Below are 19,452 nucleotides of genomic sequence, written 5' to 3'. Positions count from 1 at the left end.
GGATTTGAACTCAGGAAAATGAGTCTTACTGACTCCAGGCCCAGCACTCTATCTACGAGGTTTTGAAAAACTGCGCTGAAGGAACTGTTTCTGACTTCTTATGTGGTATTTGAGAAGCCATTGACAACTATCTCTTGGTCCTTACCAGAAACCGAGATCTTTCTTGAATGAGGTATAGTTTGGGGGGGGGGGCGGGTGGAGAGATGGGAAGGAGGGCGGGAAAAGGTGCAAGTGCTACATTAGTTTAAAAACATTTTAAAGCCAGATTCTATTTCCTCCAGAAGTGAACTCTGTCTCTCTGTGTCTGTCTCTCTTTGTCTCTGTCTCTCTCTGTCTCTGTTTCTGTCTTTGTCTCATTTCCAGGGAGAAACCCAGAGCTCCCCAGAACACCCTCTCCCAACACTAGCAAAAATAACTGCTGCTTTCACACAGCAGATTCCATGAATTGACCTATAGGAATCTCTAGCTTCATGGCTTGTTTTTGTTTTTTAATTTTGGCTTTGTGTTCTTTCCTAGAGGATAAGAAGACTATCTCAGGCTTGACATTCTCTTTCCCCAGTGGGAGTTGAATGACATCAGGAAGCATCTTCTGCTTTGGAGAAGTAGACCACTGTCACAAAGAGAAACCTAAACCCTGGCGTGACCCATCAGAATCTCATAGAGTTGCCTGATTAATCATGTGGGAGCAGTTCCTGACCTCATCAATTAAGATGGATCAGAAAGAAGCAGTGACACTGGCCTGAAGCACTGGAGATGAGTAGCACCGCCCTAAACAGGGAAGGCAGCGCCTGGCCTGGCACAATAGGAGAGAGCCAGGCTGCAGAATGGAAGTGTCCAAAACAGAGGGCAGAAGCCATACTTTTTCCCTAGCACCTTTGGCGGGGGCAGCTAGGTGGCGCAGTGGATAGAGCACCGGCCCTGGATTCAGGAGGACCTGAGTTCAAATCCGCCCTCAGACACATTAACACTTAGTAGCTGTGTGACCCTGGGCAAGTCACTTAACCCCCATTGCCCAACCAAAAAAAAAAAAAACCTAGCACCTTTGGCCCTTGGGTAGAGGGAAGTCTTGGGGATGGGGAAGGGGAAAGCAGTGATGCAGCATATATGGAAGTATTGTAGTTTGGGGTGCTAGGAACCCCAAAAGGCAAGGGTACAGGGTGGGGGTCTGTCTCAAAAGAATTCGAGTACTCAAGCTTTCTTTTGGTCCAAGTATTGAGTTTATTGTAATACCAATAGAAGCGGGCCAGACTCCCAATGAGTCTGCACTATTTGTGATGCCAATACAAGCAGGCCAGATTCTTAAGTAATCTGTGCATCCGATGATGGTAAAATTGATATTTTATACAGAAAGACTGTGGGACGATCTGGATGGGATTAAGGAGTGGCAAACAGCCTAGGGTGTGCCTTGTGCAGACAAGGAAGGCCATAATGAAAGGGCAGTTAAAAGGATTATTGACTGGGCATAGGCTGGGTGCCTCCAGTGAACGTCAGGGACTAGGCCACGGGGGAAAGTCCAAGGCTTTTTAGGGGTCCATTGTTAGTGCCCCGTCAGAAGCACCCAGGCTCCTAAACAAGGAGCAATTGCTTGGCCCTAGAATAGGGAGGCAATGCTCCGCTCTGACATAGGGGGCAGTCAGATCTCTTCATAGGAAGGTCAAAATCAGGCTCCCAGCCTAAGCGGGTGACGCTCAGCCCAGCATGGAAGGGGGGAGGGGCACAGAGTCAGCTCCCAGCATGGGTCATGATAAAACCCCACTTCACCAGCTCCTTTATTTGCCTACGTAGAACTTGTGAGTCACCCCTCCATTTAGCAGCCACTTCCTTATTTCTTCTGGTTTCATTTATAATGTATAGTGAGAACGGCAAGTTTGATAGGATGCATTTCCTCCAGCAGTGGCGTATCTAAGTGTTGGTCATTATATGTCTAACCTAAGCTTCTACCTTTTTTTAAAATATCCTTCTACTGCTTTGACAGCTGGGGAGTGGGGACCTGTACATTTTGGTGGTGTGATCTAGGGAGGGATCTGGTCACTCCCCTCCTGGTCTGTGCTTTGTTTGGATCCGTTGGTTTGACTGTGGTTTGAGTTTCCATAGACTGCTCCTGGACTCTGTCACAGTTAGCCTGCTGGGAGGTTCTGTAGGTTCAGAGGGAGTGAACAACTGACTCCCCTTTCAGCTTGGTCTGGCCTTGTTTATTCCACCGCAGGCTTACCTATGGGGCTAGAAGTCAGCACTGAGTTCCTACTCCGCTTTTAGGTTCAGAGTCACGTATCTGTGGCTCTGGAATTTGTTCCTTGATCCTTACACAGGTAGGGCCCTTGCTCCTTTTCAACCTACCATGGTTCCTTTCTACCCTGGAACTGTGACCCAGAACTGGCTACTGGGTGACAGAGCTCTAGGTGGCACCCATACCTGCTCCCTGTTGAGATCTCTTTCTGCCCAGGTGTTCAGTCCCCTTACAATCCCTGGGCACTGAGCTGCTCACAACTGATGCTGCTGCTGCTCCACACTCCTGGACAAACCTCACTTCCATGTCCACAGATCTGGGACTTCTACTTTCCTAAGCTGCCCTTGGCTGGAAAAAATGATTTACTGTGACTTTTTCTTGGATTTCCTGATCTGAATTAGGTTTAGTGTGACTTCTAGTTTGTTGTGGAGGAGGTGTGTTGGAACAGCTAGGCAAAAATGCTAGCTCTCACTCCACCATCTTGACTCCCTTATTGGTCAATACGTAGAGCTCACATTTAAATTAATGGCACCTATGCATGAATTAATAGATGGTCTAAAAATTGTAAGATCCTTGGCACCTTCTCAACTTTTCTCCCACTACTCTGCTACCATAACTATAGAAGAAGAAGAGGACCCCTCTTCTCTCTGAAGGACTGAGGGCCATTTTACATTTCTATTTGTTTCATAGTTTTCCATGGTTAAATAATTCCTCACTGGTGGCCAGCCTACAGGTGGTAAGCATCTCTGAACTGAGCTGGGCTAGTCCTCAGAAAGCAGATAGACTTTCATAAGGATATGGTAGAGAAATGTAATTGTATAACAATAATTGCTTTTTCTCAAGAGTCTGTTAACATATATGTCATCTGTTCTATATAATGTACCTCTCCCTTCATTTTTCTTCTTATCCCCAATGTAACTGAAATAGCCCTTTCTAGTACCTATAGCATCTTTCCTATTCCATGGCTCATTCTGTCCCTTTGCCAGCCAGATACTACTGTTACAAGTTGGTACTAGACATTAATATTCTACTGGTGGAGCTATGAATTGGTACAGACATTCTAGAAAGCAATTCAAAATTATGTCCCAAAAGTTATTAAACTGTGTGTACCTTTTGACTCAATAATACCACTGCTAGGCCTATATCAAAAGAGATACAAGAGAAGGATCCATATGTACAAAAACATTTACAATAACTCTTCTTGTGGGGCAAAGAATGGGAAGCTAAAGAATTAGTCTCCCCCATCAATTGGGAATGGCAGAACAAAGTATGTTATATGAATGGAATAGAATGGTTTGGGGCTAAAAGAAATGATGAAAAGGACGGTTTCAAAGGAAATCTAGAAGAATTTGAATGAACTGATATAGGCTAATATGAGAAGAGCCAAGGTAAGAATTTTTATAATTAATGACAAAGTTGTAAAGACAAACAACTTCGAAAAATTTAAGAGCTCTGATCAATATAATAACCACTATGATTCTAGAGGACAGATGACAAAAAATGCTACCCACTTCCTGATAGAGAGAGGAAAGCCTCAAGATGCAGAATGAGAAATATATTTTTGACCTTGTGTGGGTCAGTTAATCAACTAGCATTTATTAAGTACTTACTACGAGCCAGGCACTGTGCTAAATGCTAGAGATACAAAGAAAAGGCAAAAGTCAGTCCCTGCTCTCAAAAATTTACAATCTAACGCTGGGAATATGTTTTGCTTAACTACGCATATTTGTTAAACAGGGGTTTTTTTTCTTTCTCAATCTAGAAGGGGGCATGGAGGAGAGAAAAAGCTTGTTAATTGAAAAAATAATTTAAAAAAAACAAGTTAATATTAAGTTTTTAAATTCATCCTCATTTTGTGTGATCTTTTTTTATCTTTCAGACTTTTCTAAATTCTTATCAAATCTATGACATCATCAATATGACTATCTTTCCACATTATTACTCTAAGCATTCTTATCTTGTGTGGTTATCTATTTGTGAACTCTTTCAGAGAGGCGCTATTTTTTGCCTTTTTTTCTCTTTACAGCACTTAGCACAGTGCCTGGCATATAGTAGGCACTTAATAAATTTGTGTTCATTGAACTTGACAAATCCTCTCTAGAGAATCTACCAGTGAACGTGAGATCACCTACTTTTTCTTTTGATGCTTAAAAAATACCAGTGCAGAATTTGAACTCTCAATCTTTTATCTTTGCTTTTCAGAACATAGACAGCTACTTTCTTTTCTGGTCAGGCACAGATTTATGGCTGGAAAGGATCTCAGAAACTATTGAGTTAAAACCTTCAATTTCATAGCTGAGAAAATTGCCCCCCCAGAGAGGTTAAGTGAGAGTCACAAAGGGAGTAAAAGTCAGTGATGGGATTACAACCCAAGTCCTAGTTCTCAGTATTCTTTCTGCTACACCAAGTTACCCCCTTGTCCTTGAGTGTGTCTTTTATGTCACTTTTATTTCTCAAATTAGCATTGGTACTATCAACAGCCTACTTAAGCCCATCACATACCTTTCTGTTACCTTTTAGGTCACTCTTAATTGCGATTCTTTTGAAATTATGGTATTCCATGTTTCATGGAGGCCATATGCCATCACTGGGAAAAATGTTAAAATTCAAAGGATAGACTTTGATACTGGAAGCAACTTAGGTTGTCATTGTCTGGTCATTTTTCAGTCACGTCCACCTCTTTGTAACGCTATTTGGAGTTTTATTGGCAAAGATACTGGAGTGGTTTGCCATTTCCTTCTCCAATTCCTTTTAGAGATGAGGAAACTGAAGCAAACAGGGCTAAGTGACTTTCCCAGGGTCACACAGCTAATAAGTACGTGATGCCAGATTTGAACCCAGGTCTTTCTGACTCCAGGCCTAGTGCTCTATCCACTGCCCCACCTAGCAACTTAGGATCTCTGTGTAATTTCTCAATTGCTATCCAGACCACTCTTCCTCTTATTAAATTCTGGGTCCAACTCATTGTCCATTTCCTATCCAAGCTTCCTGGTATACTAACTCAATGTCTGACCATGCAATTATGTATTGTAATGTGAGAAATAAGCATGCTTCATCTGCCATGTTTTTCCATGGTGGTAGGTGGGGCTAATTCTCTTGATTCCACATGGATCTCATCACTATGAGAAGCAACCTGTAGTGTTCAGACAATAGGCCCAAATTCACCTATTAATAGGAGCATCTGGAGAATCTTCCCATCAGCAGAGAATCCCTCTTCTGTTTGGATTCTGTGCAGGCCATTTTTCACAGCACTGGGAAATACCTTGGTGAGTATATGTCTCCCTATTTTATGCCTCCTTTTATGTTGATAATTCAGTGCTACATTGAACAAAATGATGTCCTTTGCTACATCTGTCACAGAACTTTGTAAATTTAACATATTCATGAGAAACACCTTCTTTGAAAAGAACCTCCTTCTACCAAGTCAAATGCTTTAAAAAAAAAATTTGATGCAGCAGGATTTTATGTCTCTTACGCTATTCATTTAGACCTGTGTTCAATTCTAGCCTTGGACACTTTCTAGCTCTGAGACCATGGGCAAGTCACTTAACCCTGTTTGTCTCAGTTTCCTCATCTGTAAAATAGGGATAATGATAGCACCTAATTCCCAGGGTTGTTATGAGAACCAAATTAGATAATAATTGTAAAGCACTTAGCACAGTGCCTGGCACATAGTAAGCACTATATAAATGTTAGGTATAATTATTATAATTATCATTATTATTCATTAATTCAGTTGTGTCACTGTGATTATGTTGATCTCCCAGAGAAAACTGTCTGTGAAAGTCTGCCTGTTCCCTTCTCCTTCTTCTATGAAGAACACTGTTGATATATGCACTAGCCATTCCCATAAAAATTTTAAAGAGGGAAGAAAGTAAGTTCTTGGAATCAATAGTTGTAGAAGCCTTCTTAGTTGCCTTTTAAAAATTAGTTTGGGAACGTACCACCCATGATGTTTTCCATTCTTCTGGAATCTTCACATCTTTAAGTCATCTTGAAAACTGATCCCCAAGTGCTTTTAAAATTCTACGTAAGGTTGTGGTGCAACAATTATGTTTTCATGGAAAGGGGCTAAGGTCCATCTTTCTGAGTCATTCTGGCTGAACTGATGAATAAAGATATAGTTCAGAATTAAGAACTTTGAACCTGAACAGTAAAGTAAATGGGAAAATCAGGATTGAAGGTCAAGTTAATACTTTGTAGACAGAGAAACTTGAAAGCAGGTTCTAGGGAAAGCAGAAATAGCAGATAGGAAGTACAATCCTGAATATGGGGGTTGGGAGAGGGAAAACAAAGCCAAGTGGTGACGGCTGAAGTCAGGAAGTCAGAATCAGATTGGGAGGTTTTGATGAGAGCCAGGAGATGTAAGGAAAGAAACATCTTCAAGGTCATAGGATGGAAAAGAGTGGAGTCAGAGAGGAAGAGCAGACCACCAGCAGAGAAGGCAGTGACTGAGAGTTTTACCTGGATGTGCAGGCATTGTTTCCTCTCCATCTGCCCTTCTGTTGCAGGTTTACCCGTGCATATCCAGCTTGCTAACCTTTTTGCCAACAGACTTCCTGGCCGTCTTGATAGATTTCTACTTCTTTTTCTTAGCAGAGCCTCAGTTGTCAGCACATTTCCGAGATAGCAGCAATCAGTGACCACTTTCAGCTCAGTATCTCCAAAGAGGAGCTCTGGCTGTACCTTGGGTCTCCCTGCTGTAACCGGTATATGACTTCAGTCTCTTCTGGCCAATCACCAGTCTGGAACACTGGGCTGATTCTGCAGAGGGTGGCCCCTAGCCTCCCACAGCTCTGATGGAGGAGGGGGCTTCTGAGTTTCACGCACTGGTCCTAAGTGGTTCTCAGAGTACTGTCCCAAGGACTTCTGATTAGGTCAGCAGTCTCCTGATCTGGAAGAACTCCCCAGAGGATCAGAAACACATTTACCAGCTGCTCTTTGCTTCACCCTCAAGCATGACTGAATAAAAGAAGATTGAATGTGACTGGACCTATTGTGAAGGAATGCTACATCCCTTTAGCAATCACAAACAGCCCTGACGTGGTGCCATCAGCTATACCCAGACTAGAGTGAGATGTTTAAACCCCTCTGCCCTCATTAAAGTGGCCCTAAAAAAGGCACCAGACTGCCAGACAAAGCAACCAAACTGATTTGCCAAGGCCGAACAGCAAAGATGTGAACATGTTGAAAATGTAACATGCTATATTTAGAAAAAGAAAAAGAAATTTACATGACAATTTGTTGTATATTTAAAAGAAATAACAAGTTATACATAGTATATTTGCAGTTTCATGTGCAATCTTTTTTTTATTATACTATGTTATGGAAATGTTTGCTTTATTCCATAAATTAAAAAGAAATTTAAAAAAAAAAAGAAAAAAAAGAATATATAACATACCGTATCCTTTAGAAGACACATCCATTGTGGTGGACATTTTTCTCAGTGTTATGATATGCTTTTTTTTATTGCTGTAGTTCAGGGGCAAAGGGTGAATTTCTGGCATAGCATAATGATTTTTAGATTTAGCACAGCTCCAAAGAAATTTGTAACAATCATCATGAGACAAATCATTCTATACCTAATGCCTTTGCAAGTAATAGTTTTGGTATAACTATATACCGCCAACATCAGCCTCATCAACACTGATCCCAAAACTGCTATTTCAAGGGGTCTGAGCATTTGTTAACCACTCAGGCACTTATTTATTTATTTAAGATGGGAATTTATCGCCTACTACACGAACTCAGTTAATGGCCTGGAGAACTAATGGATTCCCTTTTAATCTATACAATAAGGAGTGCCAGGCCCTCTGTCCTTCTGTTCAGGAAAGATCAGACAAAATTCTCTAGACGTAATGCAGACCCTAAGTGCTGATGTCCTTTGGTTCAACTCTTTCAAGTGCCAGGGCAAGGCCCTGTGTGATGGAGCTTTCTAGTGACAGGAAAACATCTTCCTTGGGCCCTGGACCAGTTCCTTTCAACTGCTAACATCTAACGAACCAGATTGCAACAAAGGTAAGCAATGATTATCTCTGCACTGATTTGAACCAGTGACCTAAGAGGAGAAACTGCTATGTGTCCTTATCATTACCAGTTATGAAACAACTGAGTTATTTGGCCTTCCTTTTTCAGGGCTGATAACAAATAAAAATCCATGGAATTGCCACTTGGAGAGATACAGGGCATGCAGTTCCCAAGGAAAGGGAAGCCCTTCTGGTTACAAATGTCCACTTTTCAGAAGCATAAATAGATACTATCGATTGATCTCACCTCCAGCAGAGCACTGCCAAAGCTCCCACGCAGTTCAATCGCACACTCCCCCAGTAACCTCATGAAAGTAATGCTAAGTGGATGCAGAAGCTGGTGGCAGAAAACAGGCCAGTATTCAGTCATAGGTATGTATACTCAGTTGATAATAGGAAAGAGAGCTGATACACACTCATGAAAATTTTCAGGGGCCTGGACTCTGCCAGATGTAATTTTGTCTGTGGAATTCAATTCAATCCAATTCAATTCAATTCAATACAATTCTGCAAGCATTTTGTATTTGCCCAGCACTGAGCTGGGGGCTTAGGAGAAAAAAGCAATAGTCTCCACCCTCGTTTAGCTTACACAGTACTGGGTGGGAGTGGAGGTGGAACAATACGTATATAGAAAGGGAAATACAAAATGTATACAAAGTAAGTTCAAAGTAAGTGATGGAGAGGTGGGTGTGGCCTCAGAGTCGGAAGACCTGCCTCTAACGCATATTGGATCTGTGACTCAGGGAAAATCCCTACCTCTTTGTGCCTCCAGGAAACTCTGTTGCAGTGGGCTTAGAGTCAGGATGATTTGAGTGCCAATCTTGTTTCAGACATTTATTACTATCTGTGTGATACTGGGTAAGTCACTTACCCTCTCTGTCCCTCAGTTTTCTCATTTGTAAAATGGAGATAATGAAAACACCTACCTTAGTATTATTTTTTTTTTGCTAGGCAGTGGTGTTAAGTGACTTGCCCAGGGTCACACAGCTAGTAAGTGTTATGTGCCTGAGGCCAGATTGGCACCTACCTTATTATTAAATACATCAAAGAAGTTAACACATTGGGGCAGTTAGGTGGTTTAATGGATAGAGAACAGGACCTGTAGTTAGAGAATTCAGACCTGAATTCAAATCCTGCTTCAGACATTTATTAGCAGTGTGACCTTGGGCAAGTCGCTTAGCCTCTATATGCCTCAGTTTCCTTATCTGTTAAATGAGGTTGATAATAGCATCCAAATCCTAGGGTTATTATCAGGATCAAATGAGATAATATTTGTCAAGCATTTAGCACAATGCCTGGTACATAGTAGACTACATAAATATTAGTAATTTTAATTATATTTAAAGCATTCTAAAGTATTATATTAATGCTAACTATTATTATTATCATCTGTAAAGCACTTTGCAAACCTTAAAGTGGTATATAAATGCTACCTATTATCACTTATTATTATTATTATTATATATTGCAGCTATGGTACCAACCTGCATCAGTAGAGGGCATTTCCTTTTGGGGAGTTCTCTTTAACCGATGAAATCAAAGGTCCAAGTCAAAATAAGGTAAGTGAGTGGTACAGTACACAGAGTGCCAGACTTAGAGTCAAGAAGACTTGAGTCCCAATCATATTTCTGACACTTACTATCTGTGTAACATCAGGCAAGCCATTTAACCTGATCTGCCTCAGTTTCCTGATCTATAAAATGGGGATAATATTAGCACCTAGCTCCCCAGGTTATTGTGATGACAATATTTGTAAAGCATTGGCAAAACGTAAAGCACTGTACAAATGCTGGCTATAGAACCACAGCAATAGCAAAGATCAAAGCTATTGGAGTGGGGGGTACACTAACAGGAGGGGCTTTTGCAAAAAATGGATCAGGTATTAAGATATAAAGAAATAAAAAATAAACGCAAACAGCTGAAATACTTCAACCTGTCTTACAAACAAACCATCACGCAATTGGTACATGGAGATGGCCAAAGACACAGATCTACATGGAGAATTCATAATGAAATCCTTAATAACTAATGAGTCAAAGAACAAGACACAGAAGTTATTAATAACTATGTAAAAGACAATAATGACTATATAGTATACCAACATTTCTGCTAAAGTACTGAGGAGTTAAGTGACTTGCCCAGGGTGCCTCAGCCAGTATGTGTTGGAAGCTAAATTTAAACTCAATCCTTCCTGCCTCTGAGGTCAGCCTAATATCCAGGCTTTGTTGTTTAATCATATCTGACTCTTCATAACCCCGTATGGGATTTCCTTGGCAAAGATACTGGAGTGGTTTCTCATTTCCTTCTCCAGTGGATGAAGACAAACAGAGGTTAAGTGACTTATCCAGGGACACTCAGCTAGTAAATGTCTGAGGGTGGATTTGAACTCAGGTCTTCCTGACTCCAGGCCCGGCACTCTATCCACTGAGCCATCTACCTGCCAATATTCGGGCCATACTAACTCTAAAAGAAAAATAAATATGTTCATCAATGAAATAACACGAGTAATAAGGATCTCAAATGCAAAGTATTCTATTTTTGAATGACACATAGATATGTACAAACTTCAATTGCTGAACTACCTCTAACTCAGCTGAAACAGAGGGGCAGGTATAAATAGAAAGGGGGCAGCAGAAAGTGATCTCTCCCAGATCCCAAGAAGGGATATGAACAATATACCCTCAGTGGTCCTAGCCTCGTCCCTTCTCTGCTAGTGGCCCTTAGTAAGCTGAATCACCTCTGACCTCTTTAGATCCTTGAGGCTTCACAAATAGCATTTCTTCCCTATGAGATTCATATCTTCACAAAAACGACTGCTTTTCCTGAAGCTGACAATCATTAATATCAACTTCAGGAAAACCTCTTCTAACAAGGGACTGGGACAAAGATAAGGACCATACTTGGGATTTCATTGGTCTAAGGAACTTCTGGCTGAGGAAACCCAATCTATCAATGAAGGTTGGCACCTTCTCTGCAATCTATAGTCTAAGAGAGTTGCTTAGCTAGGGTAATATCTAGCAGTTATGTTGGGCTTTAAGGTTTACAGAGTATTTTACAAATATGATCTCTTTTTATGAGCGCTCTAAGTTTAGAGCAGAGAGAGGTTTAGCGATTAACCTAGGAGCACGCAGCCAGTATGTGTCAGAGTGAGAACTGGAACTCAGGTCTTTCTGGCTTTGGGGTCAATTCTCTGTCCACTATGCCAGTCAGCTACCAAGGGTAATAGAAATTATCCAGATTTGAAAGAAAAATTTAAACACTTATTTTTTAAAAATTTTTAAAAATTTAAAAAACTTAAAAATTATCATCTCTACTATCTATAAATACTAATTGCCATAGTAACAGTCTATATTATACCTAATTTGATAATTATTAGTATTAATATTATTACAATAGCTCACATTTCTATAATATTGCCTTTAGTTTTACAAAGAACTTGTCTCACAACAGCCCTGTGTTATTAATAGGGCAATATCATTAAGACTATTTTATAGATAGGGAAAATGAAGTTAAGAAAAAGTTGAGTGACCTGTCCACAGGGATAGTCACACAGCTCTGAAACACTGAAAATGAGACTTGAACTCAACTAGTCTGGCTGGCAACATGGCATCATGGAAAGAGTCCTGGATTTGGAATCACCTGACCTGGCTTTGTGTCCTGGGTCTGTCACTTCCAAGCTATATGACCTTTGGTAAGTCACTTCCTCTCCACAAGCCTCAGTAAAATAAGGCGATGGGACCAGACATCCCTTTCATGGCTATCGCTCTATAATGCTATTGTAATGGAGCCTTTGAAGCATGCCCAGTTGGCCTAACATGGTGGGGCTTTCCTATGCATGCCCAGATCCCATAAGAGAGGAACACTTAACGTGAGTATTCTCTTACCTTATTTTGCAGTTATGTTCATTTGACTATATTTTGTGTTGTGTTCATGCCACAGCAATGTTGATTTGTTAACTATTTTGCACACAAGCTAATGTTTATAGTTAAGTTGAATTTTAAATATAGGCCAATTGAGACTGTTATTATTGAAGCTAGATAACTCTGCTTTTTTAGTTGGCCATGGTTTGTTTGTTCTTTTTTGATTGATTGCTGAATATAAGGAATTGTATGTATCTTCAAAATGTACATGTTAAATCCTACTTACGCATGTTGTCACTGTACTATCCTCCTCAGTGATGCCTTTCATAGTGCCTTGCCTACTGCATTTGCTACTAATGGGTACTTATTTTATTTCAGTTTCAGTGGTAGCAAAGATTGGTTATCTGGAGATGCCATGAAAATCGTCCTGCTGTTTTAAAGGGCTGATGTTTGTATTCAAACTATTCGGTTTCAGGTTTTGAATTTGCCTCAGCTGATCTTTGCAAAGGACCACAAAGAGTTTCAGCCCAGGGGAAGTATGTAACCTAAGTCCCAAAGCCCATTGGTATGGTACTCTCTCCTCACTGGTGGAGGTTAATGCTTGCCTGCATGAGGGCAAAGTTAGCAAGAGTGAAAAAGAACAGGAATTGGATCTTTTCAGTTTCTTTCAGTGCTTCCGGCTTCCTGCTTTGAGAAAGAAGATGGATGATGCCAACCGCATTCAGGCTGGTGAAGAGAGAAAAAGACTCTAGAAGCTGACATGAGACAATTTGGCAGTATCCATCATGTACCTATCCCCACTTACTACACTAGAGACTTTGGAGAAATTTCCTCTTTGGGTGAGATCAGAGATTCCCTCTCGGTTGGCTGAGCTGATTTACCTCCCAATGGGAGAGTTACTTCATTCTATATTGTCTTGTCTATATTTTTGTATGTATACTTTCTATGATTTCTGTTTTGCTATTAACTTGTATAAATGGGTCTCTTTCCTATTTGCTATATGGAACTAGCATTTGGTAAGAAGGGGGTCAAACCTTGGATTTAAAGCTTGGGGTCCCTTCTTCCCCATTAAGAACTGGCAGTCAGGAGTTTAGCTTGAACCTGAAAATTATATTCTCTGCAGAGGTGGGGAACCTGCAGCCTTCGGGCCACATACAGCCCTCTAGGTCCTCAAGTGTGGCCCTTTGAATCCAAACTTCACAGAACAAATCCCTTTTATTAAGAGGATATGGGATAGGGGACAGGGATTTATTTTGTGAAGTTTGGATTCAGTCAAAGGGCTGCACTTGAGGATCTAGAGGGCTGCATGTGGCCTCGAGGCTACAGATTCCCCACTCCTGCACCTAGACGCACAATATATAAGGGAGCACATAAATAAAATTCTGCACTGGTACCCTCTCCCTCTGACGAGAGCAGAGCAATTAACCTTTCATCCTAACCTTCCCCTCCTAGCAGGAATTAGGTCCTCTCTGGAGAAAGATAGGGAAGAAGATGTTAGAGATGTGTCTCTTCCGGCCTTCCTGAGAACCAAATTGAGACAGCCTCACTGCGGTATGCATGGCTTAACAAATAGCTACCTAATACAGAAAGGACATGATAGACTTTCCATGCTACTGTGACTAATAGAAACTTATAATAAAGCTATATAATAAGACAACTAAAACAGGTCTTACAGATCATCTAGTTCAGCTAGATGAAAAGATTTAAAAGTTCAGCAGCTCTCAAATTGTGGTCCAGGGATGCCTGGGGGTCCACAAGATCCAAGGCATTTTCATAATAATACACAAACATTTTGATTTCTCATGTAATAAATATTGATAGGTGAAACCCACCTAAGCAAAAGCTCTTGGGAAGGAGTTCTCAGTAATTTTTAATGTTTTGATCTTGAGACCGAAAAGTTTGAGAACTGCTACCAATCTAGTCCAATACTCTCATTTTACAGATAAAGAAACTGATGCCCATAGAGGTTGTGTGGTTTGCACAAAGCAACACAGCAACATAGTGATGGAGACAGAAGTAGAACCAGGTTTCTGGATTCCCAGTTCAGTGGTCTTTCTGCTATACCACAGTTATATTTATTTATTCGGGGCTAGGATTTAGATTGGACTGTGTTCCTTTGTAAATTCCAATCAGCTGTGGGCTTTTTTTTTTTTTAGGATCTTGCCTTTGATATGTATTTCATGGGCCAATTGTTCAGGTTATGGAAAATGTGAATTCACTGGAGGAAGGGGGTGGAGGGAGGAGAAGGAGGTAGGGTGTGGTCCAAAATAGGATCCAAGCAGTTAACAGAAAGCCAGGCCCAAGTCAAAGCCAAGGGCTCACAAATGTAATCCATCCAGAGCACTAGGCAAGAAGTTATAAACTGAGTATTAGAGCAAAAGGTCCAAAGCCTAGGAAAGGTCTAAATGGAGCAAGGCCAGGAAAACACGAGGGAGAGGAAAGAGCCTAAGACAACATTCTTAGATGGGATTAGCTTGCTAGTGAGGCCTCCTCCTCCCTCCAGGACCTAGCAAAGAACCAAGGAGTAAGCAAAAGATCTTTCCTAAAGTAGACCAAAAATGTCACAAAATCAGTATATAATAAAATTCATGTGCTTTCCCCAGGGTTGAAGCCCTCTGTCCTTCATTCAGAGACTATTCATTTTTTATACCACCTTCCAAATCAATAAATATTTATTAAGTGCCCCATGTGTCTACACACACATACACACACATACACACACACACACACACACACACACACACACACATCCTTTTTTAAAAAATAAAAACTGTGATTTCATTAACAATTCTTGAACTTTTGCTTTCAGGACTGCTTTAAAATTATAGAGGACTCCCTCATAGTTTTTGTTTATATTGGTTACATTTATTAATATTTACTATATTAGAATTTAAAATATATTTTGTATTATTATGAAAATATTTTTAATGTTTTTAATAATAGTTTATTTTTTCCCCAATTACATGTAAAAACAGTTTTCAACATTCATTTTTTAAAAATTTTGATTTCCAATTCAGTCCCTCCCTTCCAGCATTCCCCCCTACTCCCTGAGGTGGTAAGCAATCTTATACATTATGTGAAAATATTTTGGATCTAATGGACCTCCTGAAAGGGTCCACATTTTGGAAACCACTGGTGTAGGAGCAGCTAGGTGGCATAATAGATAGAGCACTGGCTGTAGATCCAGGAAGACCTAAGTTCCAAGTCCAGCCTCAGACACGTGACACCTACTCGCTCTGTAACCTTGGGCAAATCACTTAACCTTGATTGCCTTGCAAAAAAAGAAAAAGAAAAGAAAACCACTGATGTAGAGAACTCCTGATGGAGCAACTCTCTCTAACAGCACAGATTCATACCAGCTCAACAACTTAGACTCTTACAAAGTAGCCTGGGCACTAAATTAAGTGACATAAAGCCAGGATTTAGGATCTTAGGACCACACATCTAGAACAGGAAAGGATCTCAGAGGCCATTTCCATAAACCCGTTCATTTTACAGATGAAAAGGCTGAATGAAGCCCAGGGAGATTAAGTAAAGTACCCGAGGTCAGAGGAGAAATTCAAACCCAAGTCTCCTTGGCTCTAAGAAAGACTCTCCATCTACCCACATGCACAATTCTTGGTTCTCTTGTTTTAAATCACAGATCAGAACCAGAAAATCAGAAGTAGAAAGAAGTAGCTAAACTGTCCCATAGAGATGGAAGGAATCAATAAACACAGAATTCTAGACCCATTTAGTATAACAACAAACGACATGGCTCCAAGATTGCAGAAAGAGAGCTGGAAGAAGCTTCAGCTGCTGTTTGCCCAACATCCTGATCTTATAGAGGAAAAAAACTGACAGCCAGAAAAGCTAAATGATTTGCCCAAGGTCACACAAGTAGTTACTATCAGAGGCAGAATTTGAACCCAGGTCTCTGAACCAGAGATCTTTCCATTGTACCATACTGCTTCCCACCTGTGAGGAGGCTGCTGTATTGTAGAACAATATGATAATTAAATTTCAGAATCATGACCTTGCATCTAGGACTGCAGGGTAAACCATGATAAATATTAGTGCCCAGTTAGAGTGGCACACCAGATAGAGAGCCAGATATATTATCTATATTCTCTATATCTATCATTAATAATCTGTTCAAGAAAGCATAATCATATATTATAGAAATATTTCTATGCAGGGCAGCTATATATTTCCATGCATACTAGGTAGCTAGGTGAAACAGTTGATAGAATTCTGGACTTAGAAACAGAAAGACCTGAGTTCAAATCTTCCTCAGATACTTACTAATTGTGTGGCCCTGGCCAAGTCACTAAACCTCTCGCAGATGTCATCTGCCACTATTTCCCCCTTTACTCCTATTTCACAAGAACTGACCATACTCCTTTCCAAAGCCTATTCATCTTCCCTGCACAAGTGATCCCCTTCCATCCCTTCTCCTCCAATAGATTGCCCCCTCTGTCATCTCCGCTTGATCACTTATTTTCAATCTCTCCCAGTCTACTGGTTCCTTTCTGAGTGCCTATAAACATGTCTGTCTCCCTCATCTTCAACAAACCCTCATTTGATCCCTCCATCCCCACTAATTATCATCCTATATCTCTTCTGCCCTTTGTGGCTAAACTCCTTGTGAAAGCCACCTACAATAAGTGTTTCCATTTCTTCCCCTTTTCTTTTCTCCTATGATCTGGCTTCTGAGCTCCTCATTCTACTAAACTGCTCTCTCCAGGGTTATCAATGATCTCCTCATCAACAGGTCTATTGGTCTCTTCTCCATCCTCATTCTCCTAGACCTGTCTGCAATTTTTGACACTGTTGATCAGTCTTCCCTCTTTGATACTCTCTTCTCTCTAGGTTTTCAGGATAACACTCTCTCCTTCTCAATCTTCTTTGCTATATCCTTATCTCCCTGGGTCCCAAGGAAGGAGCAGTATGATCCAAATAGTATATAAGAAAAAGAAGCCTAATCCTTCTAATAAAGAGCCAGGGCGCCCCAGGACTGAACCTGGTCTAACCATGTGCATGAGTCCAAAGTAGAGTGGACTCTCAATAAAAAGAGGAAGAAAGACTGCCTAGTCCCCTTGGTTCTATCAATGGATTCTTATTATTTGTTTTTTTTAAAATTTAACTTTATTATTTTTTCTAATTAATAATCATTTACTTTTTTTTTCAACTCACTCCCTCCACAAAAGAGAGGAAAACAAAACTCAGCAAATGTCCGTAGTTAAGCAAAGCAAATTCCCTCACTGACCATGTCCAAAACTGTATGTCTCATTCTGGATTTTGTGTCCTTCACCTCTCCCTCAGGAAGTCAGTAGCATGCTCAATCTTCTGCCATCTGTAGTCATAGTTTGTCATTACATTGATCAAAATTCTAAAGTCTTTTAAAGTTTCTTTTGCTTATAATATTGTCGTTGTATAAATAGTTAGCCTGGTTCTGTTCACATCACTTCATCATTTCATACATATTTTCCCAGTTTCCCCGGAAACTATCTATTTCATCACTTCTTATGGTTCAATAACATCTCATTGCATTCATATACCATATTTTTGTTTATTCATTTCCTAATAGGTATAAACCTCCCTAGTTTCCAGGGATTTTTTTTTTTTGCTACTACAAAAAATGTTTAAATAAACATTCTCATACATATGATTAATTTTCCTCTTTCTTTGATCTCTTTGGGGGCTATAGCATAAGTCTACCTGTTTCCCCACAGCCTTTCCAACATTTGTCATTTTCCTTTTTTGCTATCCTTGCTAATCTAATGGGAGTGAGACAGAACTTCAGAGTTGTTTTAATTTTCATTTCTCTAATAATTAGTGATTTGAAATATTTTCTCATATGATTGTTGGTAGTTTGGATTTCTTTTTTTGAAAACTTCCTGTTCATATACACTGACCACTTTATCTATCAATGAATGAATCTTATTCTTACAAATTTAAATCAGTTCCTTATGTATCTTAGAAATGAGACATTTATTATTAAAAATTTACTTCAAAGATTTTTCTCTAGTTCTCTGTTTCCCTTTGAATTTTAAATGCTTTGAATTTGTTTTTGCAAACTTTTAAAATTGTATATAACTGAAATTTTATCTGCTGTGATCCTCTCTGTACCTAAATTGATTTCCAGTTTTCCCAGAAATTTTTGCCAAATAGTTAGTCTTTATTCTAGTAACTGAGTGGTTCAGTTTCAAACACCATGCTACTATGTTCATTTATTTCTGTATGTTTTGCACCCCTAATCTGTTCCACAGATTTAACACTCTACATTTTAACTAGTACCAAATACTTGTTGTTGTTCTTTTTATTACTGCTTTGAAGTGTATCTTAAGATCTGATACCGCACCCTTCTTTTCATTTAAAAAAATTCCCTTGAGATTCTTGACCTTTTATTCCTCCAGATAAATTCTGTTGGGTTTTTTTTTCTGACTCTCTGAAATTATCCTTTGGTAGCTTGATTGGTATAGCATTGAATAAGTAAATTAATTTCAGTAATATTGTCATTTTATTATATTGGCATGATCTACCCAAGAGCAATGAATATTTCTCTGAGTATTTAGGTCTGCCTTTATTTCTATAAACAGTATTCTTTAGTTGGATTCATATAGTTCCTGGATATGTCTTCATAGATAGACTGCTGAATATTTTGTTTCAGCTGTAGTTATGTTGAATGGAATTCTCTATCCCTTCCTGCTGAATTTTGTTGATAACATACAGGAATACTAATGATTTTATGTTCTTTTATTTGCTGAATTTATTGTTTCAACTAAGTTTACTTGATTCTTTAAGGTTCTAAAAATAAACCAGCATTTCATCTATGAAAAGCTAGAATTTTGTTTCTTCTTTGCCTATGTTTGTACCCTTAATTTCTCTTTCTTGGCTTGTGGCAATGCCATAGCTAGAATTTCTTTCATGAAGTTAAATAGCAATGGTGATAGAGGACATTCTTGCTTTATCCCTGATCTTATTGGAAAGGCCTCTAACTTTTCTCCATTACATAAATGTTTGGCTTCATTTTAGATAGCTATTATTTACTACATTAAGAAAAAAAATCACTTATTATTTCTATTATTATGATATCTATTATGATATTTTAAAAAAAAAATATAAAGTGTTAGGTTTTGCCAAAAACCTTTTGAGAATCTATTGCTATAATCAAGTATTTCTTATTATTTATGTTATTGCTATGGTTTACTATAGTAATCACACATCAAACCAATCTTGATTCTGGTATAAGTTGAACCCAGTCATTTAATATATTTTCATATTTAAAAATGGAATAAAATTAAGCTTTGCTAACATTTAGTATGTGGACTGCCACTAGTGTGCTGACTTGGTCCAT

At 39.4% G+C, this 19,452-nt stretch overlaps 1 long non-coding RNA gene across 5 annotated transcripts; it reads left to right on the top strand.

Moving 5' to 3' along the window:
- The first annotated feature begins 240 nt into the window (after positions 1-240).
- Positions 241-18,941, top strand: LOC144457021 (uncharacterized). Of its 5 annotated transcripts, none has more exons than XR_013486303.1 (5): positions 241-5,493; positions 6,827-8,245; positions 8,363-8,625; positions 9,725-9,812; positions 12,589-18,941. It is a non-coding gene; the product is annotated as an uncharacterized LOC144457021 (long non-coding RNA). The 5 variants fall into 5 exon arrangements; XR_013486305.1 differs by having other exon boundaries at positions 6,824-8,245; XR_013486304.1 differs by adding an exon at positions 9,026-9,111 and having other exon boundaries at positions 241-8,245.
- Positions 18,942-19,452: the final 511 nt, after the last annotated feature.

This window comes from Phascolarctos cinereus, unplaced genomic scaffold (assembly GCF_003287225.1).
Source record: "Phascolarctos cinereus isolate Bilbo 61053 unplaced genomic scaffold, phaCin_HiC Scaffold_4;HRSCAF=312, whole genome shotgun sequence".
Taxonomy (NCBI): domain Eukaryota; kingdom Metazoa; phylum Chordata; class Mammalia; order Diprotodontia; family Phascolarctidae; genus Phascolarctos; species Phascolarctos cinereus.
Note: the sequence above shows the minus strand (reverse complement) of the source record. Positions and strands in the feature narration are given on the sequence as shown.